This window comes from Plectropomus leopardus, chromosome 24, assembly GCF_026936395.1.
Source record: "Plectropomus leopardus strain MGB_pleo_1.0 chromosome 24, ASM2693639v1, whole genome shotgun sequence".
NCBI classification, from domain to species: Eukaryota; Metazoa; Chordata; class Actinopteri; order Perciformes; family Serranidae; genus Plectropomus; species Plectropomus leopardus.
In genome coordinates this window covers 2,490,099-2,511,217 of record NC_142199.1, presented here as the reverse complement: position 1 = coordinate 2,511,217, position 21,119 = coordinate 2,490,099, and the positions used below count along the sequence as shown (strand labels likewise).

The window sequence follows — 21,119 nt, the reverse complement described above, 5'->3', positions numbered from 1 at the left end:
TGTTTTCAAAGGCCAAGGTCACTGTGACCTTGCATCCGTCTCCTTTTCTTGAACACAATATCTGAAGAAGGCCTTATGGGAATATTCTCAAATTTGGCACAAACACTCACTTAGACTTAAGTATGAACTGATTAGAATTTGGTTGTCATAGGTAAAAGGTCAAGGACACTGTGATCTTACATATGTGCCATTCACATGAATGTGATATTGAAAGAATACCGTCTTCAAATTTGGCACAAACATCCACTTGGGCTCACCGATGAACTAATAAATACTAGATTGTCATAAGTCAAAGGTCAAGGTCACAGTGACCTTGCATCTGCCTTGTTCTTTTGAATGTGATATTTGAACAATGTTTTGAGGAAATGTCTTCAAATTTGGCACAAACCTCCACTTTGTCTCAACAGTGAGCTGATTTGATTTAGTGGGTCAGGGTCACTGTGACCTTGTGTCCTTCTCATTCTTGTGAACACAGAACCTTAAGAGGGCCCTTAAGGGATTTTACCTAAATTTGGCACCAACGTCCACTTAGACCCAAGAATGAACTGATTAGAAATTGGGGGTCAAAGGTCACTGTGACCTCACGAAACATGTTTTTGGCCATAACGCAATAATTAATTTAAGAATTATGACAAAAATGTTTAATAGGATAAAATGAAGAAGTGATGGCATTTTATATCCAAGAGGTCAAATATCAACTTCTCTGTGACGTCATAATTTTTTGGAAAAAATGTAGTCGGATACCAAATCGGTGACACGAATCTTGAAACGGTGCTGACTGTAGAGATCTTCGGTGCTGCTTGTGGGGAAGATGTGTGTGCAGCGTGTTTTTAGAAACATGCATGTGTGCAGTGACTGCAGCCTGCCTGCTGTGCAGATGCATTCAGATGTGAGACGGTAATTCCAGTTAAATCCTTAAAAGAGCTCAGCCCTGATTTGGATTTGGTTCGAATCATTCAATTATTCATTTAAGATACTAGAAACTCACTTTTGCAGGTTCGTGCACCACAAACTCAAACTATTTTCCCTTTTCACCTTTGAGAGTTCATTCAAACGTTTGCAGGAAGACAGACACCGGAGGAAAGGTACGAAAACACTGTGCTTCCAGCAGGAAGTGCCTCCACACCTCAGACTGTAATTAAAGGCGTCGCGGAGCGGGGGGCTTTTCAGCCGCATTAGCAAGCGTTTCCAGTGACAGGTAATAAAGCACATCGGTTAATTGCAAATGAATGCACACACCCCCGTTCCATTAGGCATAAATAATTTGGCCACTTGGGTATGTGCCTCCCAAATTACTTATTCTTTTTGTGTCTCAAATTACCTATTCTTTCTGATGTTGCCTTTAGTTGATTAGCGAGCTGTGCGCGACTAGCCATTGGCTTTTTCCAGGTTTTTTAGCCCGTTTCCATTTTTCATAAGGTGAAGGAGCGCTCACATCGGGCTGCTGTGGATTTGTTGTTGTGCTTTTGTTTGTGCACACGAGCCGGGGCGAGACACGGAAGATAATTTATGCAGTTATTCCAAACTTTAGCATATTTCGGTGTGTCTCTGTACGGGCTTTTTCCCACTCACACCTTTTGCTCGGGGACGTCGGATGAATATTAAATAACGTTGCAGTGGCCTTATTGCTTTGTTTTCATCTGGTGCACACATATAGCCACGACATATAAAGTACAATTTTTTACATTCATGAAAGATTTATTTCCCTCGCATGTCTCCGGTATACATAAACACATCCCAGACAAAGGGCTACTTGTTACTGCTGGCTCCTTGCTGTTGATTGCGTGTGATCCTGGTCGATCTCAGAGTTAAAGTTTCTCCTTCTCTTGATCTCATTAGAAGTTGTTTTCCGTCTGAGTGTGAACCAAAAGACCTGTAAATGTAGAGCAAGATGGCTTTCCTCATACATGCATATTATCATGTAAATCCCCTATGACATAATCAATTTTTAATTTCAAACAGCCCTATTTTTTGAAATCCAGAGGAATTTTCTGAGTGTTTCTTTCCTCACATGTACATAAATGACTTGTTTAATGAGTTTCATTTTCAAAACTCTCTTCCCCCCTTTTTTTTTTGTCTGCAGGCGCTCTTCGTGCAGATTTCATGTTGCGTTAGAGCAATAGAAGATATGAGTTTTGTCCCTTTTTTGATTTTTTATCACTTGATTTCACAATGTGCAAATAGCTTTGGGTGACCTGCAGGCATGGCAGGGGATTGTGACGGCTGGGAGATGCTCGTCCAGGCTGCATGACAGCAATGTGCATGGTTGTTATTCAGAGATGTTAGCTGTCTCCTCGATACTTTTATATAATGTGGACGTTTTGTTCTTTTACATTTTGCACCTCGCAGCGGGGAGTCAGATCAGGCGATGCTTTTGTTTTGATATCCATTGTTTGATTGTTGAGATTTAGGACGAGTGCACATCAGCGTCTTTGTTAACCTCTGCGAATTAAAGCCACCCTCCTCTGCGTGGATTTACAGAGATGTATCTTCACAGAAATGAGCCGCCTGAGGTGGAACATAAGCAAAAAGCATCTTTTATAACAAATAATCTGGAGAAAAACTTCCTGCAGTTCACTGTATCCCAAAAACAGATTCATGTTTATCAGATGAAACAAATTTTCTTATTAGCAAAGATATTGAATTTGATGTTCAGGATATTCAGTAAGTGGGCAGAACCAGCCTTTCATTAAGTTGCTCGGGGAAAAAAGCTTAAATTTGGTTTGCTTTTTGTGTCATTCACATTGTTCAAAGTGGAATTTCCAAAATACAGCAACAGTCTCAGGTCATTTCAGTGCGATCATGTCATACGAGGTGGAAATTAGAGATGTAAAAGATTTCCATGTGTACAGCCTGCAAGTGTTCACATCCTCCGTGTGCTGGGTCGGGTACTGAACTTGATACTTTTAACCCTTTGAAACCTGGGTGGATTTTCAGGGGTTTTTTGTGCTGCGTTCAGACGCCTTTTTACAAGAATTTTACCTTTGAAATGGAGCAAAACGGTTTCGTTCTTTTTCAAAAATTAGTGAGAAATTGGAAAGGTGACAAGAAAGCAACCTGAAAATTAACATTAAAAAAGGAGAGAGAGAGGGAGAAATATTACAAATTATAATAAAACAGGAAAACATTTTCCAGAAACTATATTTCTGTTTGTTAGAATTATATATTCAAAATATGTTGTTTTTAGACAATTTTCCTTTTTTTAAATTTTTATGTATTTTTTCAATACTAATTCTTACTAGTTCCATCTTTGTTTTGTTTTTTTACTTCCCTTTTTTTCAGGGAATTTGTCTTTTTTTTATTTTATTTTTTTTACTAAAGAAAGCAAGATTTGGGCGTTTTCTGGTGGTGCTCATTATGTTGCCAATGCGATGAGGATGTCACTATTTAAATGTGCAAGGAAAAGAAAAGCTAACCAAGAAAAACTATCTTTTATTTTTATTTTTTATTTTTTGCAAATCACACATCTCTACTTCCTCTGAGACATACCCGAAATTGTTCTCACGCTAAGCCCCGGGGACAGACTGCCAGGCTGGAGGATGTAGGGAAGGATTTGGGAGGGTAGAAGGAGGAGTTTTATTTTGTATGGCTTTTAAAAATATTTTGTATAAATAATTTATTTTTAAATAATAATGTTGAAATTTAGGAATTCAGACTTATGTTTTTTTTACCACTGTAGTTATTATTTTTTTTAAATATTATTTTTATATATTTATTTATATATATGCCTATTATTGTTTTTTATCAGAGAGAAAGTTAAGTACCAAAAAAAAGTACCGTTGGGTAATGGTAAAGAATTCCAAGTACATTTAGGTGGTGATTTTAATATATTTTATTTATTTATTTATTCAAGTATTTAATTGATCATTTTAGTAACTCCGTGTAATAAACCACAGCTATATTTTGTCCTGATTGGCCCTTCTTCTTAAAATAGTCTGAAATCTCTCCAGTCAGGTCTCTGCTCACCTCGTTTTGGTGAGCAGTTTTCCATTATTGTGAAAACTTTGTCGTAACTTTTTAATCTATTTAAATTTTAAACTTCATTTGCAAAAACATGCATTTTTTTCTAATATGTTGAGCAGAGGAGATTTGACAATCAGGATTTTTTTTTAGGAAATATCATCAAAGTGAAGCCCTCTATGCAGATTAAATTTAATTCCCCCCTAAAAATGCAGCGAGACTTTCACCAGTCAAACTCCCAGAAGGAGGTGTGATGGTGACCAGACCCCCCTCCTGTCCTCTCCCTCGCCCCCCGCCGAGCGAGCCCGCATGTCGTCCCCAGGTTGCGACAGCCCTAATTAAAATGTCCTTCCTCATTATCATCGATTGCCCCGCGCATTTTGGAAAACAACTGCAGTGCTGAGCTCTGGCAGCGGCGGCGACGGCGGCCAAATATAGACATGTGACACTGGTCTTTAGCCCCGTCAGATGGTCCCGGTCCGACATGAGAGCGAGAAAAGTGGGGCAGCAGCCGAGTCTCCCCAGCGGACGCTGGACCACAGCTCACACACACACGCACACTGAGACACACACACAAGACCGCAGATGGCCGGTGCCCCATTCCAGGGTTCATCAGCCACACCAAGAAAAAAAACACACACAAGAAAAACAAACTTCCCGTCATTAATGGTATGATTTATTCATTAACAAGTGTGTGTTGTGAGGAAAGTTTCTCATTTATACAATCAGTAACGAGATTTCTAAGAACCTTACTGGACTCCAGTAAAACACCTTCAATTATTAATAATGTAGAGATGCTCCATCGAAATTAGAATATTTTTAAAAAATGACGTCTACGACTCAGTTTTAATTTTCAGATTTGTAGGAAAGGATCATATCGACAGTAGTCATAGGTTAGGGTTGAGGCATGGGGGTTAGGTGTTGATGGAAATACAGACTCGGGGTGGATGCACTGATTTTAGCACCTGCTTTCATTGGCCTCCATGCTGCTTTCTTCTGTTTACTAATACTGTTTTTAGGCCTGTCTATGATGCCGAACGTGACACACCAGAAAAAAGAAAAAAATGCATACTTGTCTACTGCTGGCAGATAGAAATAAGTATTCAATAGTATTCATATAAGTAATCAACTATTATTAACTTTTTTCCCTGCATTTAAGAACCTGCATAAACTTGCAAATTGGTCTGACTTCTTTGAAAAAAATTTTGAAAATTTAAAAAGTTGGGGGAAAAGGCAATGAGCAACTAGACAAGAAATGCTCCACAAATTGCAAGAATGTAGTAGAATTAGAAAATTATCTGTTATTAAAACTACGAAAAAATGTCTGGAAAACTATACTTTTAATTATCAAAGGTATATTTAAAATTCAATCAGATTTGTCATAATTGCCATTTTTTCTCAGGTCATTATTTGTTTCTTTGTTTGTTTTATTTTGGTTTGGTTTGGTTAGGATTTTCTTGCTAATTTGTCGCTAATTTTCTTGTACTTTTAACTAATTTCTTGCTAATTTCTAAGTCATGGCCTTCTCTTAATGTTTTTGAAAGAAATGAAGCCTATTCATCCAGGTTTCAAAGATTTAACTTAAACCTTTTAAATTCAACTTTTTCTCGCTCAAGGAAGACTGATGAGGCTTAATTCCCTTGTTTACTCATCATAAAACACGCGTCATTCAGACTCAACAGAAACAAAACAAAACTCATCCAAACCGTATTTGTTACTCTTGTTAGTAGTGTAGTTATTGACTCCACTGTTAAAACAATCGCCAGCTCCGGTTTGGTTCAAATTAATCATTAATTCACAGAGTTAGTTATTCACCCCGGTCTCTCTCTGCTGGCCGCCGGCTGTTTACAGTCCTTTAACTTCTCCCTCCAGCACTAGGTGTCACCAGTTGCGGCCAGAGACTGAACTCTGGTGGTGCCTGCTGTGCACTACATACAATAACTTTTCTCTCTGAGAAATTCCTGTGTATTGTGATCCGTCCTCCACCCCAACAAGCCTCCGTATTGGACTGCTCAGGTCCAATAATTGGCCGTTTGATCACAACCCTCCAAAACACGTTGGCTACGAATTACTGGCTGATTATTATGTGAGATATGTATGAATTTTGGTGCTTTATTTAATCATAGGAAACCATACATACGATCTATAGAACAGCCTGATTTTGATGGGAGAAGGGTATAAGGTAGGCAAATGTAAACATGGTATCCCATTGCTTTATTCATGTCCAATAAATAACATAAACAGTAAACACAGGCGGTGAAGTTGTGGCCGTTAAACCAAAACAACGAGCTGAAAGCCACTAAAATGCCCCATAGTGCTGCAGAAAACTGCAGAATTAGATCTCAGTCCGTTAAAATCTACATGTGAAACCTTTCGAATTAAAATCATTTGAGCCATTGTTCATGTGAAACGGAAAAAAAGAACAAGTGCAGCTTTATTACTCGTTGAGTTACAGTGGCCTGCAATTGACCTAAACATGAAAGTCACGCTTTTAATGTATCGAAAGAAGGAAAAAGGCTCAGAACTGCAACATGTTGCCATCAATCATTCATCAGCCAATGTGGGCACTGAAACACGTCAGCCAATAAATGATTCATGGGAACATATTGCCTTCCATGAACCTTTTTTCCCTCATTTTACATATTATTTCTGGGAGCCTTTACGCCCTATAGGGAGGCAAAGAACTCGCTCGCCGCCCCTTTAAATACCGGCGTGCATTTTTATCGCCGAGGCTTCGGGCTTTACCCGCTTGACGGACAGATGGACGGACGAATGGACAGACTGAGTCAGGCAGACAGACACACAGGCATGTCAGAGGAGGCACGTTGCCGGCTGGCGAGGCAGGAGAGAGGGAGCATCTGCCGGCGGGTTTGAGGAGCAGCCATGGCTTCTGTGAATCAGGAGCTCCCCTGACGCCGGTGGCGGGCCAAGAAGGGCCGCGGCGGTGCCAACGGGTCAGGGGAATCACAAATGGTTCAAAATATCATCACCTAAAAGGGTCGGACATATCGAAACCTTAACACGTAGCTACAACAACACCTGCATCGGAAATTTAGCCCAAAGTTAGAGCTTCTGTTGGCGTCTGTAGCCATTGTGGGTAATAGTGGTCCTGTTAAATATTTCCTCTTCTACCATTTATTCAGAACAAAGTAGAATTAAATGCAAAATGCTGAAAAGCAGAAAAGTACTTAAGTATTTCATCATACCCAGTGGATGTGGGGTTTTAACCCTTTGAAACCTGAACAAAGTGGCTTGATTTCTTTCAAAAACACTGAAATTGAACTAAAACTGAACTAAATGAGAAATGACCCAAAAATTGGCAAGAAAAAAAGGAAAAGAAAATGACCTGAAAATAAGCAAAAAGCATCAACAAGAAAACAGCAAAAATTAAATGAAAATGACCTAAAGATAACAGAAAGCATGGTATTAACCCTTTGAAACCTGGATCGACATTACTTTTCTTGTGCTACGTTACCGTTCACAGGTATTCAAACCTTGAGCGAGTTGGTTTCGATTTCTCCTTCGAAAAACATGGGGAGAAAAGGTCAAAGACCAGTAGATTTAATAAATGCATTTTTAAAAAGACGGGAATGACCACTATCATTGTTATTTTTAATTTTCAAGTCGTTTCCTTGTTTTTTTAAAAATTTGTTTTGACCTATTTTTCCTTTTCTTTTACTTTTTTTAATTAATTTTCTTGGTAATTTTGAAAAACTTTTTTGAAGATCTTGTTTTTTTTTGCATATTTAATAAATTATTTTTAAAAAGCAAGGAAAATGTAGAGAAAATAATCACTATCACTATGTTGCACTTTGTTGGTTTTTTACCTTTCTTTTCTTTTGTTTTCATTAATTTTGGGGTAATTTTGAAAACCATTTTAGGAGTTGATTGCTAATTTTTGGGTCATTTACTTTTAAGTTGTTTATTGCGTTCTTCCCATGTTTTTGAAAGAAAGTTTCAGAGGGTTAAAGCATGCAATAATAGAAACTCCGTGTTAAAACTACAAGTGCATAGTTTTAAACAACAAACTAGGCGCCAGAAAGTGAGTTTTCAAAGCCAGAAATTCCATCAGGTGAACTTTAAGCCATCGCTATGGATGAATGACCTCACGAAGCTCCGACAGATGAAATTCTGCTCATTTCGTTCCTTTTTAAAAAGTATTTCCTATTGCCCCTTTTAACAGGAGAGATTAAAAAAAGAAGCCTTTAAGGGCAGAGTGCAGCACAACAGTCACACACGTCCGAATTCCCCAAACCCGATTGCCAGAGCTCGCCCGAGTGCTTCTCCTCCCTCCTGCTGGTTATCTACGGAGAGCCACAGAAACGGGAGCGGGGGGGGCTTACCAAACACAGCCGCGGCCCATTTGACCACAGGGGAGGCCTGTCAATGGCCCAGATAGTTCTGGTAATTTCTCAGCGTTGACTCTGCTGCGGCTGCTGTGTTTTACATATTCAGAGAGGGAATGGAGTATGGGGGGGGGGCTTTCTTTGTCCTGGTGTGTGTGTGTGTGTGTGTGTGCTGGATCGCCGGGGCAGGGGCCGCGCTCTCCTCCGCGAATACGCCTTGAAGTCGAAAAAAGGCGTAAGGTATATTTGAAATACTGAGGAGTGGGGGGGGAAGAGAAGTAAACAGGATTAGCGTTATCAGGCGCACTTGCAAGGGCACACAAACTGTATATATTTGAGGGTGCAAACACACACACACTCAAGGATTTGCAAATGCAACATGAATAAGTAAAGCAATAAAGCATTCTCTTGATACGCCGGCCTCCGTCGGAGAAATATTACTCCTCTCGGACCGCGTGGGCAAATAAGTGTTTTTCTTAATCTAAGTAGTCAAGCATGATTCTGAATGGAATGATAATTGACCCAAATGCTCCTCTTCTGTGCAGGCGGTGACAGCGACTCATGGCTCATCATGCGGCGAACACGAGGGAGGCGCTTCAATTGCAACCAAACAGGCGATCAGTTAAAATAAAAAAGCGCGCTCGCCACTCAAAACGTCAAGAAAATGAGCGTCCCACCCTCCCCCCCGCGGCGCGCTGAAGAATGAACGTGATTTCCTGAAACTTGTTTCTGCGTGTTTTCTGAATATCACATATCAGAGTTATGTTGAACCCACAACCTCTCCTCCTCCTCCCCCCCGACACACAATCCGAGCGGCGGATGGTGCTAATTTCCAAAACATCATCTCCTCCACGCCGAGTTCAGGAAGTTGATTTATAGACGGTGCTCGTGGAGTTAATTGCAGTGCGCGACACCAATCAGTCTTTGGGGAGTTTTCTAAGGCGAGCGGGCGGATTAAATCGACACCCAGCACAAACAAACAAACAAACATATTCATATCTCCCGTATTTATTTATCAATGTTTTAGATTGCCTCCGAGATTGCACTCTTTTTTTTTTTTTTTTTTTTACCCGTCGAAGATTCAATAAGTTGACAGAAACATTGTCAGCGCCGGGGTGTCGCTTTATATCGGCGCCACCAACAAATCAGTCTTTGGAAAAATGGAAATGTATGTGTTAAGCACGCCCAAGTGATGCACCCCTCCCCTTGTTGCATCCACGAAGAGTCGCTCCTCCAACGAAAATGATCATGGTTGTGTTCGGAAGCATTCATCTTGATTATAGAGACAGAAATGCTTTGATAATGATCTGCGGGAGACGGTCGTCAGAAGTTTGTCAAAAAGCACTAAATGTCAAATCCCCGGCGGTGGTATCTAACTATCTGGTGGTGTGACACAGCCTGTCACGCACACACACACACACACACACACACACACATTTGCACACCTCCCCTCCCCGGATTTGGCCAATGAGACGTACGCCTCTTCTTGCCTCCTTACTGTATTGCAGCGAGAGAGAGCTGGAGTGGAGAGCACGCAGCTGCAGAGCCACAACAGCAGCAGAGGCGGCGTGTTTGTGTGTGAGGTCGTCTGGCAGAACACGTATGTTCAGGGACACAAAAACACTGCGGGAAAATGGAAACGGGATTCGGCGCATTTGTTGCAAAGCTGTCAGAGCTGTTTGTGTGTTAAGTGGTTCCGTTTGTTAAATGGGTTTCCGTCAGAGCGAGGAGAGAAACGTTTCGTTCTCGAAAACAATCAATCACTTACGGATTGATTTTGAGCTCTGAGACGGATTTCGGTAAAACGTTTGATGTCAAACAGTGGAGTGGACATTTTAACCCTTTGACCTCTAGCAAATTGCTTTAATTTCTTTCCAAAATGTGGAAAGGGCAGAAATAAACCTGGCAAAAACTGTGCAGCAAATTGCAAGAAATTAATAGATTTGGGGAATTATGTTTTAAAAACGTAAAAAAAAATGTGTCCAAAAAGCAATATTTATAATAATGACGGTTATAGAATAATAATAAAAAATAATGATTATTTCTAAGCACTTTTTCCCTTCCTTTATTTCTTTTTTTTTCTTGAGTTGCTGCCTTCTTTTTTTTTTTTTCTTTTTTTTTTTTTAAGAAATCAAGCCAATTTTCTTGGCTTTTGGAAAACAGTGAGTCTTTTAAGTAAAATATTGATATTGGTCCAATAGTTCAAGAAACTCAAGCAGCCAGAAGTTAGAAAAGGTTGTAAACAAGCAAAAAATTCAGCCTGATCAAACCAGGGGGTCCCAAACTTGGGCTCTGGACCAATCAAGGTCACAAAATAAATCTGAAAGGTCAAAAAACAGAAAGATGACATCAGTGTTTGCAAAACTTTTTACCAGACAGATAATTGGTAATTTTCACCATGACAAACCTAAACGGAAAAGCTTTTAATAGAAGAACTGTAAGTTCAAAATGCATGTTTGAGGTTTTATTTGAAAGGTAACATCTTCTAGTTTCTGAAAATATGATTGTTTGACCTGCTGCAAAAATAAATGTAAAATATATTATTTTAAACATGACTTGATTCAGAAGAGCTTTTTCTATTTTTCTATGCCTCCATGCTAGCAGTAAGCGTGCCTTGAGGCATTTTGTTTTCGATTTTTCCATCCATTTTTCTGTCCGTGCATACGTCAGTCCATCCGACATCTTGTGGAAATCTCTTAAGATTTTGCACAAAAGTCCACCTGAACACTAAGATTTTTTTGGTCAAAGATCACTGTGACTTGTGTCTCATTCTGGTGAACGCAATATTTTGAGGGCAACTCGAGGGAATTTCTTCAAATTTGGCACAAATTTGAACTCAGCTCGTTGGCAGGAAGATAGATCAGACTTTTTAAAAATCAGAATTGGTCAAGAAAATTGCAATCAAGCTGTTTCTCATCTTCCATCATTTGTGTCTTTGAATTATTCATCTTAAACATCTTTATTAACGTATTTTATGTTTTTATAAAATGTGTGAATGAAAGTGAATTCATGACCGTTATTATCGATCTTTTACACGCTAACCTTTCTGTTTGTTGTCTCTTATTTTCATGTTTAGGTCGTGTGATGATAACGAGCCATCTTCATTAAAAGTGGGCAAACTCCAGCTGCTGATGAAAACCACGAGATGTGACTGAAAGCTCCGGAAAAAAGCCAGTAAGTGGACCTTGAGTTTTCTCTTCCTGAATTGTGTCCAAACAAAAAAAAGGTTCATATGCTGTCCAATTAACCCTTTGAAACCTGAGTTTCCTATTTTATTTATTTATCATTTGTTAAAAAAAATGAAAATAAAAAAAAGGAAAAAGGCACTGAGAAACTGAAAAAGCAATGACCAAAAAGTTAGCAAAATATTATAGAAAGAAAAAAAAGTTGAAAAAAACCCTCAAAGACATTTAAGGAAATAAACTGAAAAACAAAAGTTTAAGACGTCAAGTAAATCACTTATAAACTCTTACTAATCCTGTTTTGGGTACACGGTAGACGAAACATTGAGTGAAATAATGAAAGCTCTGTTTTTTTAAATTTAACTGACCTTCATTCAGTTTATTGAAAGGGTTATCCCATAATTGAAAACTAAAAATAGATAACTTATTTAACTTTTGGGGGGTGTCTTGATTAATTCCAAAGACAAAGAAAATTTGAAATCCTAATAGTCAATAAGATGTAAAACCTTAGGTTTCTACACGCAGACGGACCGGAGAGCTGCAGAAAAGGTGACCGAGTGTGCAGGTTTCTGTATTTCTACATCCAGAGTCCATCGTGCGCTGAAATACAACTCAATCAGCTTTTGTCTGCCTACAGAATCACTCCGTCACACGCCGCGCGGCAGCTTTATAATTTAAATGTTAATGACATCACAGGTTTCACTCCTCCAGCCTGTAGCTGCAGGAAGACTCGATCTCGCTCACAGACGCCGACTGGCAGGTACTAAACGGTAAACGAGTGGAATTCCTCTTTAAAATGCTAATGAGGGCTGAAATCTGCGTGTGAATGCACTTCACAGCCAGGAGGCCACTGTATATGCATGAGCGCTTGTGTATGTATTTGCAGCGTCTAAATGAACTGCCAGCTTTCAATCCGATTACGCGATGTGACCTTTTTAAAGCAGCTGACATAATATACAGGACTTAGTTCATTATTGGGCAACTCTGAGGCTTTTATTTTGACAAGTGAGATGGCAAGAAAGCGTTTATTATTATAAAAATTGCACTTTGTAGTCGATTTCAGGCCCTTTTTGACAATCCTTTCCATCAGTTTCTTACAAATCTATAATACGAGTTTTCCGCCGGCCGCCCTCCCCTCGTGCTGGTTTCGTCTCCGCATATGGCCGGAGCGGGCGCCGCCCGCAGCTCTCCACCACCGCTGACAGCCTCCCCGTCTTCCCAGAGAGCAGGCAAACATCTTGAGCGGGTACAAACGTGGACCGACCCTCCCTTTGGCTGACGTCCAAACTCCGTCTCGCGTCTTCTGGGAGAACAAGAGGAGAAATGGAACAACTGGTTTTAATGAAACAATTACAAGACACTAATTATTATGTTAATGTTTTGCTACTATCATCAGCCACCGCTAACAGCCTCCTGCACCTAGAGGTTCAGAGCCTGCCGCGCGTGTGCTCGTGTGTGTGCTTTCTTTTCAGCTAGGTGGGGAAGATGGACGTTTTTCAATAGGCGGCCGTGTGTACGGCAGGAGTGTGTTGAAATGTAAAAAGGGCCACAAAGCGCCGGCTGTTGTCATTGAATGTCAGGTACATTAATTCCCATAATGCTCAGTGCAAATAAATTAGCAGCAGGGTTGCCAGTGATTCAAAGCCATCAGTTTTAGGTGTGTGTGTGTGTGTGGGAGAGAGGAGGGGGGGGGGGGGGCTCAGGAGACAGGCCTGGAGGCGAGAACACACACATGAAGCACAAAACACACACAAATAAACACATGCATCATGCAGACGCATGAATACACACATGTAAACACATGCATCACAGGCCTGCTCTGCCTCCACACACACACACACACACACGATAGCAGCAGTGTGCAGTGGAGGCCATTGTTACAGCAGTTGTACATGTGTCCTGCATTAAAGGATAATTCCACTGTCCTGCGTCTCGTGGAAGCACCAGGTACGACGGCGCTCTGTAAACACACAAATAACAGACGCAGCTAAATTACTGCGACTGCAGCGCGTTTTACAACCTGACTAGATGCATCTCTCCCCACAAACATTCGGCTTTTGTCGGTAGCGTAACTGAGAAAAGGAGTTTTTTTCTTTGACAAAATGACAATGTTATCGCGATACTATATAATCACATTATGATATTATCACGATAGAATATTATCGCGATACAATATAATCACTATACTGTATTATGATACAGAATTATCACAACAGGATATTATCACAATATGATATAACTGCAACACAATATTATCACATTCACTTCAATCACGATGTAATGTTATTGTGATTTTGAACTAGTCCGATACACTGATTTACGCAATAATATATATTGCAATATCTTGCTATTATTGCCTTTTTTCAGCTGCACATTAAAAGAAAAACCTTTGATTTATCTCGCTTTAGTCATTTTTATTGCATCAAAATGTATCGACTGAACAAGCAAATTTTTAAAAAATTATTCTAGTAGGCTACCAAAATTTGTATTTGGGATTATATAATATCTATAAAAATAAAAATAAATACTTGGCGTCCATGTAACAATTCAATATTGTCACACAAAAATATTGCAATACTATGCTGTTTTGATACCCCCCCCCCCTTTAATCAAGTGATACAGAGGAATCAGTAACAATTTTGGTAATCATTATATCACATGGCAAAAACAGGGAACTGTTTCTACCTTTTTAAATATGAATGTTTGTTTTCTTTCTGAGTTTAAGTCCATTTTATATTGAACGTTTGTGCTAAAGTAGATAAAATAGACATTAGGTTATTATTAAGCTTTTCAGTCAAGTACAATAAAAACATGAAATAATCCCCTAAATAGCTCTCAATATCAAACAAAAGTCACTTAATAAGTTAATAATTTATATTAATTATGTGTGACTAAAAGAAAATAAAAGTAGTTTCTAACATTTGGTGTTTTCTGTCAAATAAATACACTCAGAGTGACCGAACACTGGCTTTTTTTACCTGCAGTTCCTCACATACAGAGTAAATACATCATGACATGTCAACTTATTTAGAGCACGTTGTCTTGAAAAGTTTGCATCTGGATCGGGGTGATTCAGTGCAGCGTTGCTTTGAAAAAGTGGCACTAAAGTAAAATGAACGAGCTGATCTTTGATTGCAAAACATGAGATTTGCAAATCGGGATAATTCTGAAGCAGATTAAACCAAAAATATCTGCAGCAGCAAGTATGCGAATGTTATTTTTGCAGGTTGGGTGAATTGACTCTTGACTTTGATCGCAGGCTGTTTGTTGTTGTTGCCGCGCTCTCGGCCAGGTCTCTTTGGAAAAGCCGTGTTTTTTATTCTCAGTGGGAGTACCTGGCTGAATGATGGGTCAATGAACGGAGGAACAATGTCCCAGACTGTCTGCCATAAGTCAGTGAAAGAGGTGATTCATGAACAGTGGGCACTAGGTCTTGGCTCGGACTCTTTGATTGAAACCTGTTTAGCAACAACTGCTAATTTCATTACATGGTGTCAGCGCACACTGAGCGGCTCCTAAAGGGCCCGCTTTGAACTCTCGGGGCCCAAACAATGACACGGGGCAGTCAGGGGGCCTGATGGGAGTGTGACGGGTCGAAAAACAAAACCTCTCCCCCCACTCAAAAAAACGGGACGGAGGTTTTTCATAATGCTGAAGTCTGTCAAATATTTTGATATGTCCCACACACCATGGTGCAGCTCCTCCTGGGCTTTTTGCCTTTCAGCGGGGAAACAATTGACTTTCTTCACGATCAAGTCGTTCGCCTCCCCGCCTCCAGGCAAAACCTTTCATGAGGAGCCATGGCTTGCCGTTGCAGCTGTTCCGCTGGGGTTCTTCCCATGGACACCGGGGATAAAAACTCTTTGAGGAAGCCACTTCAGTTGTGTGGCCTTGCAGGTTTCTCTTTTTTTCCCCCTCGCTCATCCAAAACTTGGCTCGCAAGAAACTTTTTGCTGTTTTTTTTTTCTTTTTTGGACTGGGTTTGATCTTTTCTTTTTGTCTTTGTTGGTGATGATGATTAACCAGCGCAATGATTACTTCAGTCAGCTCGTCATCCTTATGCGCTCAGAATCAGGGTAGACTTTGCAGAGATGCAGCCGTGCAAAAATTAAGCAGTTTCAAACCTGATTTTCCTCAAATAAGAGTGAAAATCTACCAGTGGGGTGAAATATTTTCACTTTCTCACTTCTGTATCATATTTGATACATAAATTCATCATCAAAAAGGTAATTATTTACCCAAATCACCTTCCGTATCCACTATGGCACATTTTGACTGCCCTCTAGTGGATCAGCAGTGCAATGCAGGAAGTATCGGACTCTCCCAAATTCAAGATGGCTACATTGTGATTCATATGACTTACCAAGCATTTTACTCATCTTTTGATGAAGGTATGGAAGAATATAAATGTAAATTTTCAGTATTTTCAATCAATATTTGCTGGATTTAATTAGGGGTCGTAATAATTGGCTATTTTTTTTTTAGCAAATTTTGCTATCTGAACATTTGTTTGAATTTTGGACAGCATATGATAAGGTGCCCGTTGGAAAAAAAGATGTGCGAATTTAAGTAATTCTCTTGATTTGTGATCATGTCAGGATACGGTGCAAATGCTGGGGTCAGCTTAAATTGGGGAGTTATTGCAAATGTATGTCCAGCATCATTCAGAATGAAATATTAGACATTTTGGCACATGCAGTCTGAAGAAAAATTCGGTAGCTAAGTAAAATTTGACAATAATAATTGGTAAAATTTGGTGAGAAACAAAAACATAAGCACAACTAAAAGGTGAAAATACAACAGATTTATATTTAACAATATGCCTAAGTGCATTGATGGAGTCAATACAGAAGTCAATAAATATATTCAATAAATTCAATTTAAAATTCATTTTCTTGCCTCTAAAAAAAATCTGTTCCAATTTTTTTTTTTTAAATTGACATAAAAGAAGAATTTACTAAACACAAAACAAAGAAAAAAATCTTGCATATTAAAATAATATGTATATAATAATAATAATAATAATAATAATAATGTAAAAAAATATGTAATAATGTAATAAAAAAAAAACAGAGTTAAGTTTCAAAAAAAGGACACAAAAAGTTGCAAGACCAAAATATAAATTAAGAGACTCGGTGAGATGGATATTTCCTGCAGTGTGCAGTTTGCAGCGAGCGAACATCCTCTCTAACAGAGAAAGAGCTGCAGACTTCCAGAACATGCACCATGAAGGTAACTTTGCAAAGTTCACTGCGGATAGAGGAGGCATATGAATATTCATGAAAAATTACCCCGAGCTCGCTGTGGCTGATAGCGGGCCCTTTTCTGCCGCGGTATTAGGCCTGTAAAAGAGATGAAAGGCTTGTGAACCATCCCCACTTCCTTGGCCTTATACTGGGACACAATGGCCAACCAGCCGCTCAATTAGTCTGCCATCTTAGACTGACTGTTTGACAGGTCTAGCTAATTGTTAATCCCGCCATAACTGTTGCTCAGAGTAATTAATCATGTAACAAAAGGGCTCTCAGTGAGGCAACCCCACCACTGCCGATGTGTGTCAAACCAGGAGGCGAGAGCTGAGAGGGAGAACGCGGCAGTAAAGGTTGTCCAATTTACAGCTGAGGTTGATCAACAAATATTTAATCTTCATTTGCGGCACCTTTTGCAGCGGCGAGTTGTTTTTCCCGGATGTAAACAAGTGCGTGAGATCTCCTGGCTTATGTAAATGCGCCGCCGTGTGAGTCCCACAGGAGCGGGTTGCAGGGGTCAAGGACCATTCATCATGAGATGGAGTGTCATTTTCTCCACTTCATACGCAGGCAGCTGTTTAAGAGGAGCAAGAGAAAAGGAGGTATTCTTTGAGGGGCGAAAGAAAAGGCAGAGCCAGGCACAATCCCGGCTTCAGAGGAGGAGATGGCGGGGAGGTGGAGGGTGAATAGGAACACAAGGTGCCACTGTGTCAGAATTCAAATGTGAGCACAACCGGTGATGTCATTCACCTCCCCAACCCCACCTCGAGTCATAAGACGAACCGCATTCCTGGGAACGGGAAACGGACACAAAGAGCCACCGTGTTTTGCAGCTTTGCGATACTGACTCATTCCGCTGTGACCCATAAGTGATTTTTTTCTTCCCCTCGGTGTGTCCAAATGATGATTAATATCTGTTTTCTATCTCTGTGCCGAATGGTCGCAGCGGCAAACAAGAGCACCTCTTGTTCGGATGAAAAAGGAATCCAAGGCTCCCAGGCTATGGGATCTCATAAAGGGCAAATTGGATAATTTGAGGGAAAATAGACAAAGGTCATATCTCATCTCCATCTTTTTTTCCATTGGAGATTTAAAGATATTCATGCATGAGAGTGTAGAATGTGCTCAGAGCTTTCCCAGGCGCCAACAGCTCGTAAGGTGTTTTTCTTGATGCTTCTTTACAATAAAGGAAAAAGGCGTCTGGTCTGATAGCTCACCTCATCAACTATCTCCTCTTGAACGTCTTCAAAATTCTCCAACACTCCACCAAGCATCATTTTCCCTCTGCGAGTGCTAATCAGCCGAACGCCACAAGCATCCGAACAGCGCCGTTTTATCGCAGCGCCAAAAAGGAGGAAAACCTGATGATTTGAGCAACAAAACAAAAGCCTCCGGGGAGCCGCTGGCTGTCCCGCCGGTCGACCCACCTCCACCACCACGGCGCAGGACCAAAGCACAATACCACACACAAAAAACCTGCAGACAATAAACAGAAACAGTAGGAATCCTTCCCTAATTTGACTTGCTCCACAGGTGGTCGCCAGCTGCTTGCGAACAGGTTATTGGGGGCCCCAACGGAGGAGAGGGGGATTTTCATTTTAAGTGGAACAATAGGCTCAGGTCCCAAAAAACCAGGAGGTCGTTTCTTTCTCTTCTTTTTTTAATTTTTTTTTTTTATTTGGCAGTGCCTGGAGGTAAGTCGCAGCTCCACGGCAGCAGACAGTGAGGTCTTTTGTCCCTGCGTCCGCGCACCAAGATGGGGGCTATCAGAAATTCCCCCTGTCTTAGTTCACATGATTCAATGAGAGCCCTGTGTGTCAGTCTGAGGGCTGTTCTTTTCTTGTCTATTCATGTCGTACACCGACGGGAAAGACCCGGCTTACGAATGGAGGCCTGCTTTTACTCACCCAACGAGACCACAAACTGCAGAATTCATTTAACTCATAATTACATGGCTCCTCGGACTGAACGGCGCTTCAGTCAAGACAGAATGTTTGAAGGGTCATCCTCTTAAAAGCCTTTAAATCCTTTAAATTTATCACCATACCTTAGCAAATCTTCTCTTCCAGATTAGTTATATTACTTTAACAGATCTAGATAAAGACATAAAAACAGTCTTTTGTCTTCGGGCTCTTGCTGAAGATGCGGAGGCAGGCACATGGTCATATGCATGTAACTTATCTCGACACAAATGGAAAATCAGTCCAAGCGGAGGATGTCTTGCAGGCAGAGGGACTTTTTTCAATAATCCCTGCTTGGTTTCTGTACGTGGAAACTCACTCCTGATGCACAGACACCTGACCAACCAATAAGAGGAAGTTAGTGCAAGTCACTGTTTTAATGCAATCCAAAAATGCAACAAAGGACATGAAGATGGGGAGAAAAAAGTCTTGGCAATACTGAAATATGTGTTTCTCAACCCAGAGATGGCGTCTGAAAATTTCAATAAAAACTGCACTTCATTAAATAATCCAAGACTCCAAGATATTAAACTCTACTGGCGACCGCTGGGATTGCAACACCACCAGATCTCTGGCACGAGGACCAAAATGAACAACAATTTGTTTTATGCAAATGCAGCACGATATTGTCCAAAATTACAGGGAGAATTGTTGAATTTGTCATTGAAATAGCCTTGGAAAGAAACAGTTTTTCCTGGCAACGGCAGAAACGGTGGTTACTGGCACACAGTGTGTTCATTGGACTCCAGTATTGTCCATTCTGCTCGGTTTAGTTTCTGTCTAATCAAACCACACATCTTCCAAAAGTGAATTAAACCAAAAGTGAAATAGAAGAAGGATGACTTAATCTCATATTTGAGTCACTTTGTTTTTCTGGAACAGTCCCACAAGAAAAACTAAGTGGATTTTTTGTCACCTTGTATGAAAGCAGCACCAAGTAACAGCTGGAGGCCGACGGCGACCCTAAAAACGCTTTAGAGTTGTATTTGACTGAAACTTTCAATCATTAGGGGCCTCTCATCAAGTCATTTTCCATTTTAACCTCCTGTGACCCTGCGTCTTCCTTACAGTCTGGGATTGCTACACCTAACGAACGAACAACTCGGCAAAAAATGTTCCATAAATTAAAAAACAAAAACAAGAAAATGTGACAAAAATAACAAAAAATTAGCTGGTTTTTATTAGATATTATAAAAAATGAAGGACAAATATCAGAAAACGATATTAGAATTTTCTTAATATTATGTTTAAAATAATGTTACAGAAAAAAACATTTCTCAAGCTCTTTCTTTCTTTCCCTCTTTCTTTCTTTCTTTCTTTCTTTCTTTCTTTCTTTCTTTCTTTCTTTCTTTCTAATTTGATCAGGTAACAGGATCCAGCAGCTTGGAGCATAACAGCTAAAATGTTGAACAAATGTTGCATTGTTTCCTGTTTTGTTTTTGCACAACAATGTTAAGCCGAGAAATCATTAGTTTTACACTTACTTCACGCTTGTGACTATTAAAAATAAACCAGTTGTCCCCATATGAGGACATCGTTCAAAGATAACGCTTAGCTTTTTATACTTATCAGGTCCTCGTCATCCCAAATAGCTCAGAAAAATTAAAAATCCATCCCAAGTAGGTTAAAAAATTTAGCAAAAGTCAGAAAATCAAACTCATATTAAGAGTAAAACTTAATAAATCGGAGTATTTTCCATTTTAATCGCTGCTGTGAGTTACCTGAGAGGTGGGAACCTTTCCCCGAATGTCCCCACTTCTGGACGTCTCATCGATCATCACAAACATCAGAATTTTATGCACTTTAATGCTAAATTTAATCTAAAAAATGAAGTACTTTGGGAACTTTGGGCTGAAATTTGCCACAAAATGATGACAGCTCCAAAACTAAATCTGAAATAAATTCTGAATATGCTTGTTGCCTGTAACCTCACAACTTCTCCCACCTATTAATTGATGTATTTTTCATGTATTTTTGTTATTTTTCCCTCTCGAGTTCATTTGGGGGCTGCAGTTGATGAGCTGTGGCGGCGGCGTGCTGTCCCTCGGGGTCACCTTAAACCGCGGTCAGGGAGCTCAGCGTCTCCTCTCGGCGCCCTAAAATAAAACTTTCATCTCCTCTCGTCATCGCATCCTGAACTTGCCCCCACGTCCCTTCATTTAAATTCACACAGCTGATGTTTGTTGTGAACAGGCGCTGTCAGAGAGGATAAAGAAAGGTTACCTGGTGGCTGAGAGCGAGACGCTTTACACCAGCAGATTTATCCGCACTGATGTTTTGATGTCACCACCGGCTCCTCCGGGCGCTTTGCTGTTGTAACGAACCAAACCCCAATCAAATCTTTGAAGTAGTCATGTATGCATAAGCGCCGTCTACCTTAATGCTAAATAATTAGCAAGCGAGCGCGCGGCTCACTGGGAT

General features: G+C 40.2%; 1 protein-coding gene across 1 annotated transcript in view; it reads left to right on the top strand.

Annotated features, from left to right (window-relative positions):
• Positions 1-21,119, top strand: part of LOC121962891 (uncharacterized) — a 326,081-nt gene that overhangs the window by 184,140 nt on the left and 120,822 nt on the right. The window contains exon 11 of the mRNA XM_088074350.1: positions 11,383-11,480. The gene's annotated coding sequence lies outside the window, so the exon portion shown is untranslated. The remainder of the gene's footprint in view (positions 1-11,382; positions 11,481-21,119) is intronic.